This window comes from Drosophila montana, unplaced genomic scaffold (genome assembly GCF_035044405.1).
Source record: "Drosophila montana isolate Dmon_TW-CO22-7 unplaced genomic scaffold, ASM3504440v1 contig_3282_1, whole genome shotgun sequence".
Lineage (NCBI taxonomy): Eukaryota > Metazoa > Arthropoda > Insecta > Diptera > Drosophilidae > Drosophila > Drosophila montana.
Window position 1 is genome coordinate 141,778 of NW_026998166.1, and position 13,224 is coordinate 155,001.

The window sequence follows — 13,224 nt, forward strand, 5'->3', positions numbered from 1 at the left end:
ATACATATAGATTCATATATACATTCATATCTTTAAAAACATGCAAGCATTTTCCACGCATTTTCCTCAAGTGGGAAGTTCAAGTCCTACTTTGAGCTTAAATTCGATCTGAAATGCCGCAACTTCCTCAAAACGGACTTAATCTAAGAATGGTCATTTAATGTTTGATCCTTGTTGCTTCTTACTTGTTTAATTCTAATACATTTTTATCTTTTCAGATTGAAGAAACCATTTTGGATGGTAATGGATTCTATTGCCATTCAAGAGTCCATATGTTATATTCAGCAACGCTTTGCAACTAGCCGGGATAAAGTTATATTAAGTTAAAGATAATTTGTAGACTAATAAACAATGTTAGATATATACGTTTAAATTTTTGGGGAAATCAATTAATGATATAAAACAAATACGCAAATTGGAGTTTTCCTTTCTGAAATCTCAAAACTGTAATTTGATAACAATCGATTCTATGGACCTCCACAACTAGAAACTCTTACCCAGATCGGACTTCAATTAACCGAGATATGGCTACTTGAAGATTTTTAAAAATATTTGATTTTGAAATATATCGGGAAAAGACAGTCCGATTTCGGAATGATATACCTCTTTCTACTCGTACGAATCCCGACTGTCGATTGCAATCAAAAAATCCACATTCTAAGAGATGACCCAAATTGATCAAAAATGCAGTGGTTACATCACGTTATTTTGCTAAAAGTGACTTTTTTCCGAAGTCAAAAAACTTTGATGCCAATCTATTCTATGGACCTCCATGAGCTCAACGCACCTAATCTGCCCGAGATCGGGATTTATTTGACCGAGATATGGCCATTTAAAGTTTTCATAAAATTTCGAAGTGCAATATCTCGGGAAAATACAGTCCGATTTCGGAAGGATATACCTCTTTCTACTCGTACGAATCCCAACTATCGATTGCCATCCAAAAATCCACATTCTAAGAGATGACCCAAATTGATCAAAAATGCAGTGGTTACATCACGTTATTTTGCTAAAAATGACTTTTTTCCGAAGTCAAAAAACTTTGATGCCAATCTATTCTATGGACCTCCATGAGCTCAACGCACCTAATCTGCCCGAGATCGGGCTTTATTTGACCGAGAGATGGCCATTTAAAGTTTTCGAAAAATTTCGAATTGCAATATCTCGGGAAAATACAGTCCGATTTCGGAAGGATATACCTCTTTCTACTCGTACGAATCCCAACTATCGATTGCCATCCAAAAATCCACATTCTAAGAGATGACCCAAATTGATCAAAAATGCAGTGGTTACATCACGTTATTTTGCTAAAAATGACTTTTTTCCGAAGTCAAAAAACTTTGATGCCAATCTATTCTATGGACCTCCATGAGTTCAACGCACCTAATCTGCCCGAGATCGGGCTTTATTTGACCGAGATATGGCCATTTAAAGTTTTCATAAAATTTCGAAGTGCAATATCTCGGGAAAATACAGTCCGATTTCGGAAGGATATACCTCTTTCTACTCGTACGAATCCCAACTATCGATTGCCATCCAAAATCCAAAAAAAAGATGTAATCTACTTCTTTTTTAATAATTAAATTTTGAAAGATAATTAATAAAGTACATGATAGAAACAACAATTATGTAAGTTTTATATGATAAAAATGAATTATATAAGAAAATAAATGCATTTTTTTGGTTTTCTGCCATTTGGAAGACAAAATTCAAATATCAACGGTTGTTAGTCCCACCGCTGGCTGGTTCAGATTTGAACAAAAATTGCAGCTGAAATAACAGGCGAACAGAAATGTCCAGCAGGCAGACAAAAATATTGTAAATGCAAATTTCATTGCATACGCGCATGGGGCGGCAATTGAGGGCCCACTGAAGCTTGAGGTGTGAACTAAAAATTGTCTCAAGTACCAGGCGAACAGAAATCTTTAAGAAGTAAAAATGTTAGGCGGCTGTTGACTTAACAGTCGACTGTGAAGTTAACGATCGCAAATTTCTTTTGCATACTTTAAGCTAATGTTTAGTTATTTTACTTATTTAATTATGTTAAATGTGAGTATGAGTCTTAAACTAGAGAATCCTGGTGGGTAGATCCTTTTGTTGACAACGTCACAGTTATATTTGATCAATATAATTTTTTCCTTTGAGGCGTATCAGATGTTCCTTAATTATAAAAGATTTAGAATAAATGATTTATTTTAATTATTTAATTTATATTACCGTATCTTTTGTTTCAGCCATAACTTATAACATATAAGTTCTTCTTCGGAACATGTCAGATTTGCCTGAAAACAAGAGAATTCCGAATAAAGTATTTATTTTAAATTATTAAATTTAAAGAGCTATATTTCGGGCAACTGAAGTTCGATCCGAGACATGGTCATTTAAAATTCTTATAAATTATTATACATTTTTATAAGTGTATAGAGGCCACGTATTTCTAATTAAATTACCCTAATTTATTATTTAAGAGCTGCACTTTATGCTTCTAAAACTGTCACTAGTTGCTAAAAAATTTATTAGCGCTGGCGAATATGTTTTTAAATAATTGGTTTCAGTAAAGGAAAATAGGTTTTGCGGTTTTTGTGACATATTTTTGTTTTAGTTGGCCCAAAATAACAAATGCTATGCAAATAAGAATAAATAGGGCTTTTTTTAAAACTTTAAACTTTAACTTTTGGGAAATGTTAATATTTGTTTGCAAATTAAAAATATTCAAACCTTTTTGATGCTAGAAAATGCTACATGAGTTTTCCGTTAAGGAAAATACGTATGTGAAAACTGTTGCTGAGTTACGAAAAGTTTTCAATTAGTTTTTGTTGTTGTTTGAGCACTTCAAAAACTCGCTCTGAAAATGATTGCCACTTGCGCACATCAGGTTATGTATAGTTAGCAACAAATTTTGTATACCCTGTGTACATGGAAAATGGTCTGAAGGGGTGTATATGTTTGTGTGGATATACATATATAGTAAATTAAAAGATTCCTTCTTGTCGAGATAAAATATGTGTTGGTCTGCCTTTGTCAGATAGTTTTAGAGAACATTTCTGTATATTTAGAGAAAATTTTAAAAAAAAAATTTTATCAGATGCTTTAAGTTTATTAAACTCTCCTTTAACAAACTTTCTTTTGGAACTAGATTTTGGAATTTTTGGACAACAAGTTTCGTTATCGCATGCCCCACATAATATATAGCATTATCATCTAATGTACAATATATTATACCTGGCACATTATATTATATAATGCGATGCATTTTTCCTCTCGATATCGACATCTATTTATAACGATTTTAAGCTGGGTTTTGCATATACATCAATTTTGGCCGTTTTAAAAAAGAGAAGTTAGAATTAATTTCTGTTCAATAATATTTTAATGCTGATTTTGGTTCACTCGAAAATTAGTTACAGGGTATCTCCGAGTCAATGCCGCGCAGCTAGAGCGTTCTACTTATTAAGCTCCGACGCAATTAGCTGGTGACCATGGAGAAAATAAATAAATGATAGGTAGAATTTTTTAAAATTGATATGAAGCACATTTATAGAGTATCTTTAAGTATTATAAATTAATTGAACAGCTTGTTCAATGTGGAAACCCGCTTGTCTGCTTGCAGAAAGTTGGTGACATTAACTAGGGAATACATGGGATATTTTAAGCTATTCCAAGTCATTCGATATGTACTTTTGCTCAATGCCAACATCCAGCACATGGATTACAGTAAGACCATCTAATTGACACATCGATAAGAGGGGAAAGTAACGAAGCGCAAATGATACAATGGCACACACATACAGCTGGTAGATAGTGTTGTATACACTGACTGCTAAAAGTTGTTGCACGAGCATTTGTATGGGCAGCTATTTTGGTATTAGTGCGCCTTTGTTGGAGCCATCCAACTGTCTCGCTCTGTCGCACTTGCCATTTCCTCAATGGCAGCAAATTTGTTGGCAACAATTTGAAACGCTCATTTGTTGGGGGCATTCAGTTAGAGAGCCTTTGATGCTGACTGGAAGCGAAAGCAAAGAGAAGAAAATAGAGAATGACAAACAAAAAAAGAAAAGAAAAATAAACTTTCCAACTAATAGTATAAAACGTAATGGGAATCGGATTCGGCTTGGCACTGGGGCAGAAATGGGAATAGAAATGACAAGAAAAAAACACTTAACAGGTTGGGTGTCGAGTGGGTGTGTAATTTCTTGTAAAGTGCTCAATGAATCGAAATTAATTAGTAAGGGAAGCGAAAGCAAAACCCGAGAAAGAAACCAGCTAAGCAAAAGCAAAGGCAGCTGCCAACAATTTGCAACCTGATGGCAACAAAGTTGAAGAAAATAACGAAGACAACAGAGAAATGAAAAAAAATGTATTAAAAAAAAAAAGAGAAAGCAAAATAAAATTAAGATTTCCTTTTGCCCTTATAAACATTTTCATGTTTTTTTGTTTTTTTGTTTTTTTTTTATTCTCTTATTGCTTGGTCGTTCTTTTGACTTCATTCGTTTTGACTGGGTTTTGCACATTGCACGCTTTGAAGTGTGGAAATTTAATTAAATTCAGCTGGCGCAGTAGAGGCAACAAAAAAAAAAAATCGAGATGAAATAAACTAGGCGACAACACACAATTTTGCGGAGCGGGCACCCAGTTTGCAGCCGGGTTTCGTCCTCGAAATTTGCACTTAATTAGAATTGCGATTACGGGATCTTAGTCTGAGCGGCTTTGTGCGCACCACTTCTTTAAGTAGTTGGCACATTTTTGCCTAGCTTAATTAAATTGCTGGGTCACAGCAATTTTTGAGTTAACCCAGCCCCCTATCCCCTTCTCTATTCCGTTTAATTCCGTACATGTCCAGAGCTGCCCACATAAATTGTACGTTTAATGCTGCCTGAGGAGGCGCACGTGCAATTCCACAGAATTTCAACTCTGGCTGACAGAAATATTTTCCAAGAACAGCTTTGTAAAATACATTCGGCTGTCTAATTGCCAAGCGTATCGTTTTCGCTTCCAATGAAACTGTAAAATCGTGTGCAGTAGTGGCAACGCAATGTTGATAACATAAAAACCATATATCTATCTCTATATATAAAACTGTTTGTCCTGACTGACTGATTTGTGACCAACTCACAGCCGAAACCGTAAGAGCTGGGAAACTGAAATTTTCACTGTAGTTACCTTATATTATGAAGGTTCGCGTTAAAGCGGGGATCGGCCTCAAAAGCCTTATTAAAGATCTTCGTCAAAATTCAACAGATGGGTGTTTCGCAGTTTTTGCATTTTTGCACATGTAAGTATAACATATGCATGCATACATGTATGTTTGTGTGCATGTCTGCATATACATATTTGTAATCATGTTTATATATGCATGTTTGTTTGTAGATATGCAAACATACATTCATACATACATACATACATACAATAATACATACATATATATATATATATACATACATACATACATACAATAATACATACATATATATATATATATATATATATATATATATACATACATACATACATACATACATACATCGATACATACATACATACATACATACATACATACATACAAACATACAAACATACAAACATACAAACATACAAACATACAAACATACAAACATACAAACATACAAACATACATACATACAAACACATCTACATATCTACATACCTACAAACATACTCACCCCTAACTTCATCGCCAAGCCACTTGCCAGGCAGTAACTAAACATGCACCAAAAACTGCAGAGCCTACTTGAATTCTTGAGAATCGAGGAGGAGAGCACTTGGTAAAAATTCGTTTTATTTAAATGTGCACGGGGCGACAGACAAGCTTGGTCTGCGTTTGGTATTAGAAAACAAACATGCATGCATACATATATACATAAATTCATACATACATACATGCATACACTAACATACACACGCCCACACACACACACACACACAAACACACATATATAATACTTAAATGCACTCGTACAAAATACCTGTTTAATATATACTTTCCCTTGTTTAAGCAATCAAATTTTAAACGCAAATATATCTTAGCGTTGCCCTATGTGCTTTAAATTGCAAGGTGGCAACACTGTAAATAGATCTTGTTAGCTATCTAAAAGGTAGTTAACTTTGCCAGTCAAATTTTGTCGGGTAGTGCAGCACAAAAACATGGATTAATACATATTTAAATCGTCATTTTAAACGGCTTGTCAAAGTTGACATACGCTTCAAAAACTGTGGAATTGCAATTTCTTAATTAATTTAAATTTTAATTGAAATCTTTGGGCTCACGCTGAAAATCATGCAACAAGCAATTGGGTCGAAATGGCTTGGAAAACTATTTCAGTTATTTTTGCTCACAATTTCGAACATTTAATTGCATATTTCGTTTAGATTTTTGGGGCTCAACACTTGGAAAGTTCTTCTAAAATGCCGAATTCAGCTACAGCAATTATTATCCACATTTATGGTTGGCTGCCTTGGCCAGGGCATTGTTATTATATTTTCAAAGTCTGTGGTATTTTTCTTATGTCCCAGACGCAGTGCCTGGCCTTTTGGCCTGCCTCGACTTGGCCAAGTCCTTCATGTTAACAACGGTAACATTTTGCAGCTGGGCAAATCCAAATTACTTAACGTCGGTACACGTGCTGCGTACGGTACGGTACGGTACGGTTTGAATCGTTTCTGGGCGCCGGTTCGGCGGGTCGGACGGGTCGGTCGGAGCTGATGCCCGAATCCGAGTTCGAGCCACTTCATATGCTTGCCGGACTCTGGCACTTGGCAACGGCCAAGAGGCACTTATTTTTATTAACTTTTTGGCAACTAAGTGCACTTCAATGTCCGCTTTGAGTGTGTGTATGCGTGTGTGTGTGCGTATGTGTCTGATTGTCTGAGTGGGTGTGCATATGTGTGAGCCAGTCGGTTGTTATGTGAACGAATCATTTCATTCAGTTGGATTGTCTTTCCAGCATTGACAGTGCTTGCCATTCAAAACAACTTCGTTCTCATTCACTTTGCTTAGTTGCAGTGCTCTATCGCCAGGAAGATAGTGTGGCGATAATACAAAAAAGGGCTAGAAAAAGAGTCGGGCTATCGTAAATGTATCTGCCTGGCGACATTGTTATCTAGTGAAACATATAGAAGATAAGAAAGTGATGCTTAAAAGATGCTTAGCTTTCTAGAAGATAAAAAAGCGATAAAAGCGCGATACGGCCAGAAAAACTCCATTCCTTATGGCTTGCTCGTTGATGGATTTGTGAAACCCAATAAATTTGTCAAAGTCCCAGAAATTTATTTCATTTGCTATAATCGTTGAAATTGTCATACTTTTTGGACTTTGAAATCTGTTTTCAAATTTCGCAATCAATTTTCATCTCGCTGATGCTTTTACTTTTTGTTTTTGGCTGACAGGCGAAATTTGCGTTATTCGTGCCCACTTTGGGTCGCTTTTATTTACCCCAACGGCAGTTTGGCGAAAATCCATAAGCTGAAACAAGCAAAAACCATTTGAATTGACTTTTTTGAATTTCGTCTATTTTTGTTGTTGTTTTTGTTTTTCGCGTGAAGCGCATGAAAGGCGAACGCAAACCAAAATGGATGTATGCCCAACTCAATACGCAGCATAATCCCTGGCCCGCTGTTTGCTAACTCTCTCCCGGGCACTCTCGCCCCCTCCCCCGCCCAACCTGCTCGCACTCTGTCTCTATCTGTGTTTCTATCTCTGTTTCTGTTTCTGGCAAAAAGCTGAAATTGAAAACTCAAAGTACATACAATGGTATTGCCATTATGGGCGCTGCTGACATGCATATGTGCAGCAAATTTTCCAGCATTTTGCACAACCCACACTCCCACACACACACGTGTGTACATTTATCACAAGCACATTCATCTAAACACACACACACACACACACACAGGCAGAAACACCTGCGAAACAAACAAACGTTCAATTATAGCATACTTTTGTGCGTTCTCTCAAAATGGCGTCGCACATTTTCGCACAGTCAGCAAAGTTACAGTTGCCGCTCCTCTTATTATTATTATTTGTTGTTGTTTTTCTTTCTTTTTCACTGCTTTCCACCTGGTTACCTAGCCCAACATTGGATATGTCTTATATTAAATGCCATTTGCAACAATAATTTCAATATTGAATCTTTCGGATTGGAAATGAGTGTGGAATAAATATGAGATTCACACTTGAATTTGCTATATTTTTGTTTATTTATTGTACACTAGAAAATTATGAAATGAATAAACAAAATAATCGAAAAATTTCCGAATATATCGCAGTTTGGCTCCTAAATATTAAGGGTATTCAGTATTCGTTTTCACTTGTGTTTTTTTCAAACTAGTTTTGTTCGTTTTTTGGTGCTTATCCGGTTTTTATGCTCTGTTCCTTCAGTCAAAAGAGAATATTGGCTTTGTGCAATGCTCGGCTAGCACTATGGAAGGTAAAGACTTTAAAGTATCCTTTTTTATAAGTGAGAGGAGAAGAGCTACTGAGGAGCTTTTTCGAAGATCAAGCAAAATATATATTTAGCAATAGCAGCTATCGATCCTCAAATAAAGTTTCAATCATATTTTAAATGCGCCCTAATTGGAAAAAATAACAAATTAAATATATTCTTTTACCATCACAGTTTTTAAGTATTGCCCTTGACTTACAGTTTTAAAGTTATCAAACTACAAAGCAAAAAGTCTATGGATCATCAGTAATCTCTCAACATCACACAGTCAAAGTGTAGGCGAGTAACAGTTTAAGAGCCACTGGTAAAAGCTTTATCAATATCAAAATATCAATATAACAGTTTTAGGCGCACAGTTTAAAAGTCATTGCTGCAAAACAATAGTTTTAAATAAACAAAAGTTGGTAATTGAATAAAATGTACGTCATCATTCAGTTTTAAAGAGACTGCGCAGAGTTCAAAAGTCACTGGCTGCAACATTCAATGTCTCTAACAGTTCTAGGAGCACAGTTTTGAGGTCACCAACAGTTTCGAAAGTAACATAGATTGCTTATTGAACAAATTGTACATCATGTACAATTTAAAAGATACTGCGCCAGATTTACAGTTAGGGAGTAACTCAGAGCAATAACAATATCTCTAACAGTTTGAGGTGCACAGTTTAAGAGTAACTGTAGCAGAGCAACACCTTCCAGAGTAAGGATTGCTTATTGAACAAAATCTACATCGACAGTTTTAGGCACACTGCCCCATAGTTTCAGATTAGGAGTCATTCAGAGCAAAATCAATATCTCAAACAGTTTTAGGAGCACAGTTTAGAGGTCACTGCGCCAGAGCAAGAGATGCCTATTGAACAAAATCTACGCACTCTACAGTTTTAAGCCCCATATTTACAGTTTAGAAGACACTGAGTCTTGTATAGCTTTAAAGTCTTCGTTTCCTCTTAAGAGTCACTTGTTGCCAAGACGTTGTGGATAGAGTATTGTGCAGTCGGGCATTTTAAACTCCTTGGCTTTGTCGCTTTTTTTCTGTTTTTGTTTTCTTTTCTTTTCTATTTTTGTTTAGCACAGCATGCATCAGCTTTGTGCCGGTGTGCAATGGCGATGGCTTCATTTGGCACACAATAACGTGAGGCAAGAAAAAAAATAGTGAACACGCCCACACACAGAGGCGACCGTCCACATAGATGAGCTGTTGCCTACTCGAATGTGTGTGTGTGTGTAGGTGTGTGCAACGCGCACTGTTGTTGGTGGCACTAATAGTTTTCAGCTCGTAAAAGCTTTGCTTCGATCTTGGCTTGACTTGCTTCGACTTGGTTTGGTTTCACATGGCTCTGCGTCATTTGTTGCTGTTGTTGTTGTCCCTGTTGTTGTTGTTGTTGTTGCTCTTGTGTGCTTAGCATGGCGGAAACTTCCCAGGCAATTTCCGCTTTAAGTACCATTAAATTCGTATTCGTTTTAATGAGCTCTCAACATGATGCTGCCCGGCTGTGCGGCAGCTTCCAATGACTACTCGAGCCGCAGCGCCCGCCCGACCGCTCCTGTCTTTTGCTTGTCTTGTCTTTATTTTAATGACATTCGATTCGTGTTTATCCTGCAGCAAGACAGGCATGCTGTTATCTTAAGCTTAAACAACAACAACAGCAGCAGCAGCAGCAACTTGAGAATTTATTTGGCATTGATGTTTGTTTGCGGTCGTTTGTTAGAATCGCTTGCTGGCCAACAGACAGTGAAATCTGCTTAAGTTGACTCACCTGCTGCAGGCTGCATGCTGGAGGTTGCCTGCTGTTCAAGCAAATCGATTCATTATCAGCACTCGCTTGTTAACCACAAAAGGTTGGCTCCTGCCGCTGCCGAAACTAATTAATTTTCTTGCTTTCGAACATTGCGCATACGCCACGTTACACATAATTACTTTCTTGCCAAAATGAAAAGCTGCTCCTGCTGCTGCTGCGGCTGCTTTTGTTTCTGCTATAATAAATAATTCAAAGCGCATATGGTACAAAAATAGAGATGAGCGCTTCTCGGATTCATGCAGCGCGCCAATACACGAACACGTACTAAATTTGGGCAACACGCACTCATGAGGCCGCACAGGCTAAATAATTTCCCCCATCGGGTCACTGATTTCCCAGCACTATCCCTCTACTATTTAATAGAATTTCATTTAACCTAATTGCATTATAACGTACTCACCTGTAAATTCACACGCACGTTGCTTTTATCGTCATCTATCAGTTGGCGGGAAACGACCTTTTATATTAACACATCACTGAAAACAGAAAAAAAAGAAGAGATATAATTAATTGGTTTAACAACGCAGCTTGCTAGCTAAATATTACTTGAATCACGTTCTATAGAAACATTTATAAATACACTAGCGGGTGTACCCAGTCCCTGCCCGCGGTAAGTATAAAATAAATAATGTTGCCAGACTTAGATGCCAAAATTTGACTAGAGGCCAAGCCATGAGCAAAGGGACAACCCTCGCGCAAGTCTGATGAGATTTGACCGAGTTATGGGGGTGGAAAATTTTGACATATGTCTATATCGGATATTTGAAGGTACAATTTTTATATGAATTTTGACCAAGAATAATGTTGCCAGATTTAGATGCCAAATTGATCTAGAGGCCAAACCATGAACAAAGAACCACGCCTCGTATTTGAGGGTACAATTTTTACATGAATTTCGACCAGGAATAACGTTTCCAGATTAAGATGCCAAATTGATAAAGAAGCCAAACCATGAATAAAGAGCCAACCCTCATGAAAATCGGTTGAGTTTTGACCGAGTTATTCGGGTGGGAAATTTTGACCCATGTCTATATAGGATATTTGAGGGTATACTCCGGTCAGTCAGACAGTCAGGAAAAACCGTTTTATATATAGCGATACACACATTTTTACTTACATATATACAAGTATGTATTCAAATACATGCAAGCCAACATCCAAGCCATAATATAACATAGTTTATAATACGTACCAGTTTTTCAACGGCCACATTTAAAATTGTTGCCACCTCCTCCAATATTAAAGCCGTCACGCCTCCTCTATAAAGCCGCCGTTTCCTCAAAGCTGATCGCCTTCTCAATAGTAGAACCCTTCTCATAGCTGAGGCGGCCGTCGCTCCAATAGTTAAAGCGGCCTCCTCTATAGTTGAAGCCATCTCCTCTATAGTTGAAGCCGCCGTCACCTCTAATATTAAAGCTTTCTCCATAGTCGAGTCCGTCTCCTCTACAGTTGAAGCGGCCTCCTCCTATATGAATGTCGGCGCTTCATGTAGTCTGGCCCTATATGAATTTATGAGAATCGAGTAGTAGAGCATTAGTTAAGAATACGTTTTTTTTTTTAAATTTGCAGCGCAACTTGAGGTAAACTTGGTCTTACATATAAACATACAAACTATATGCATACATTCATTTATATATATAAATGCATACATCTTATATACATATGTATATACATGCATACACACATGCGAATATACATATATGCATACACACATGCATATATACATTCAAACATAACTAAATTCTTATTTACATTCATACAATACACATTAATATATACTAACTTAGACATACATACATAATATATAAATTCAAACTATTTTACATACATTCACACACATATATGTACATTCATGCATATGCATACTCATAAACATACATATATAAAATACACAATACATATATAAGTGCACTCATCTATACATACACACATGAATTCAGACGTACATACACACAAACATACATATATACGAACAAATATACACACATATATACTAACGTATACACATAAATACAAACATATGAACATACGTACATAGAAACATATATACCCAATTACATATATTCACACAAACACACATACACATACATACGTACATATGTACATACAGACATACATACATACATACATACATACACATACACACACATACATACACATACATACATACATACATACATACACACATACACACATACATACATCCATACATACAGACATAAATACATACACACAGAAATACACACATACAAACATACAGCGGGTACTCGCCTTGCGACCTTGCCGTGGCAAGTTTTTAGCCTACAATTTTCATCCAGTTCCCGCTCGTGGAAAATTAAAATCTACCCGTACTATCTTGAACTCTTAAGTTTATATTTGGATATATGAAAATAAGTTTCCAATAAATCGAATTAAAGGCTAAAAGTTAAAATGAACTGTTTACGTCTATATTAAAGCTAAAAATAAAATTTCGTTCATTAAGCGTTTGCCCTGAATTTTCTAACCAAGATGAATTTTGCAAAAAACGTAGCTAATAATATTTTCACAAATCTATTTTAAAAAAATTTAAGGACGACCGGGTAAATTTACATAGATGGGGTTGGAATTGCTAAAATCGGCTAAACACATTTACAAAAAGTTTTAATCGGACGAAAATCAGAAACTCGGTTTATCATCTAGAAGTAAGCGTGACACGCGCTCGTCTCTAAGCGAATGCAAAAACTGTGGCAGCAACAAAGCTGCTAAGATGCCAAAAACAAGCGCAACAGCAACAACAACAACATTTGATGCCACTTTTAGTTGTGCGTTGTTAACGCAAGGGATTTTGTTTGTCTAGCATCGAGCGTGGGATGTTAAGTAGATCTGAGAGTTATAAATGTATGTCTATTAGTGCGAGTGAAAGCAATTATTTGAGCGAAAACTTTGAGAGTTTCTGTGGAAGCCAAGAGTTGGTATACTGTTGCATTTGCT

At 36.4% G+C, this 13,224-nt stretch overlaps 1 protein-coding gene and 2 long non-coding RNA genes across 4 annotated transcripts in view; 1 reads left to right on the forward strand and 2 right to left on the reverse strand.

Moving 5' to 3' along the window:
* The window catches only part of Dhc36C (Dynein heavy chain at 36C), a 44,559-nt gene extending 44,239 nt beyond the window's left edge, over positions 1–320 (forward strand). The window contains exon 24 of the transcript XR_010437186.1: positions 219–320. The gene's annotated coding sequence lies outside the window, so the exon portion shown is untranslated. The remainder of the gene's footprint in view (positions 1–218) is intronic.
* A 1,265-nt stretch (positions 321–1,585) lies between these two features.
* On the reverse strand, positions 1,586–11,609 carry LOC135434245 (uncharacterized). The gene is made up of 4 exons (XR_010437198.1): positions 11,447–11,609; positions 10,655–10,730; positions 2,218–2,282; positions 1,586–2,160 (listed from the first exon to the last, which is right to left on the reverse strand). It is a non-coding gene; the product is annotated as an uncharacterized LOC135434245 (long non-coding RNA).
* A 4-nt stretch (positions 11,610–11,613) lies between these two features.
* The window catches only part of LOC135434244 (uncharacterized), an 80,432-nt gene continuing 78,821 nt past the window's right edge, over positions 11,614–13,224 (reverse strand). For both annotated transcript variants that reach the window (XR_010437196.1, XR_010437197.1), the window contains one exon: positions 11,614–11,753. This is a non-coding gene — a long non-coding RNA (uncharacterized LOC135434244). The remainder of the gene's footprint in view (positions 11,754–13,224) is intronic.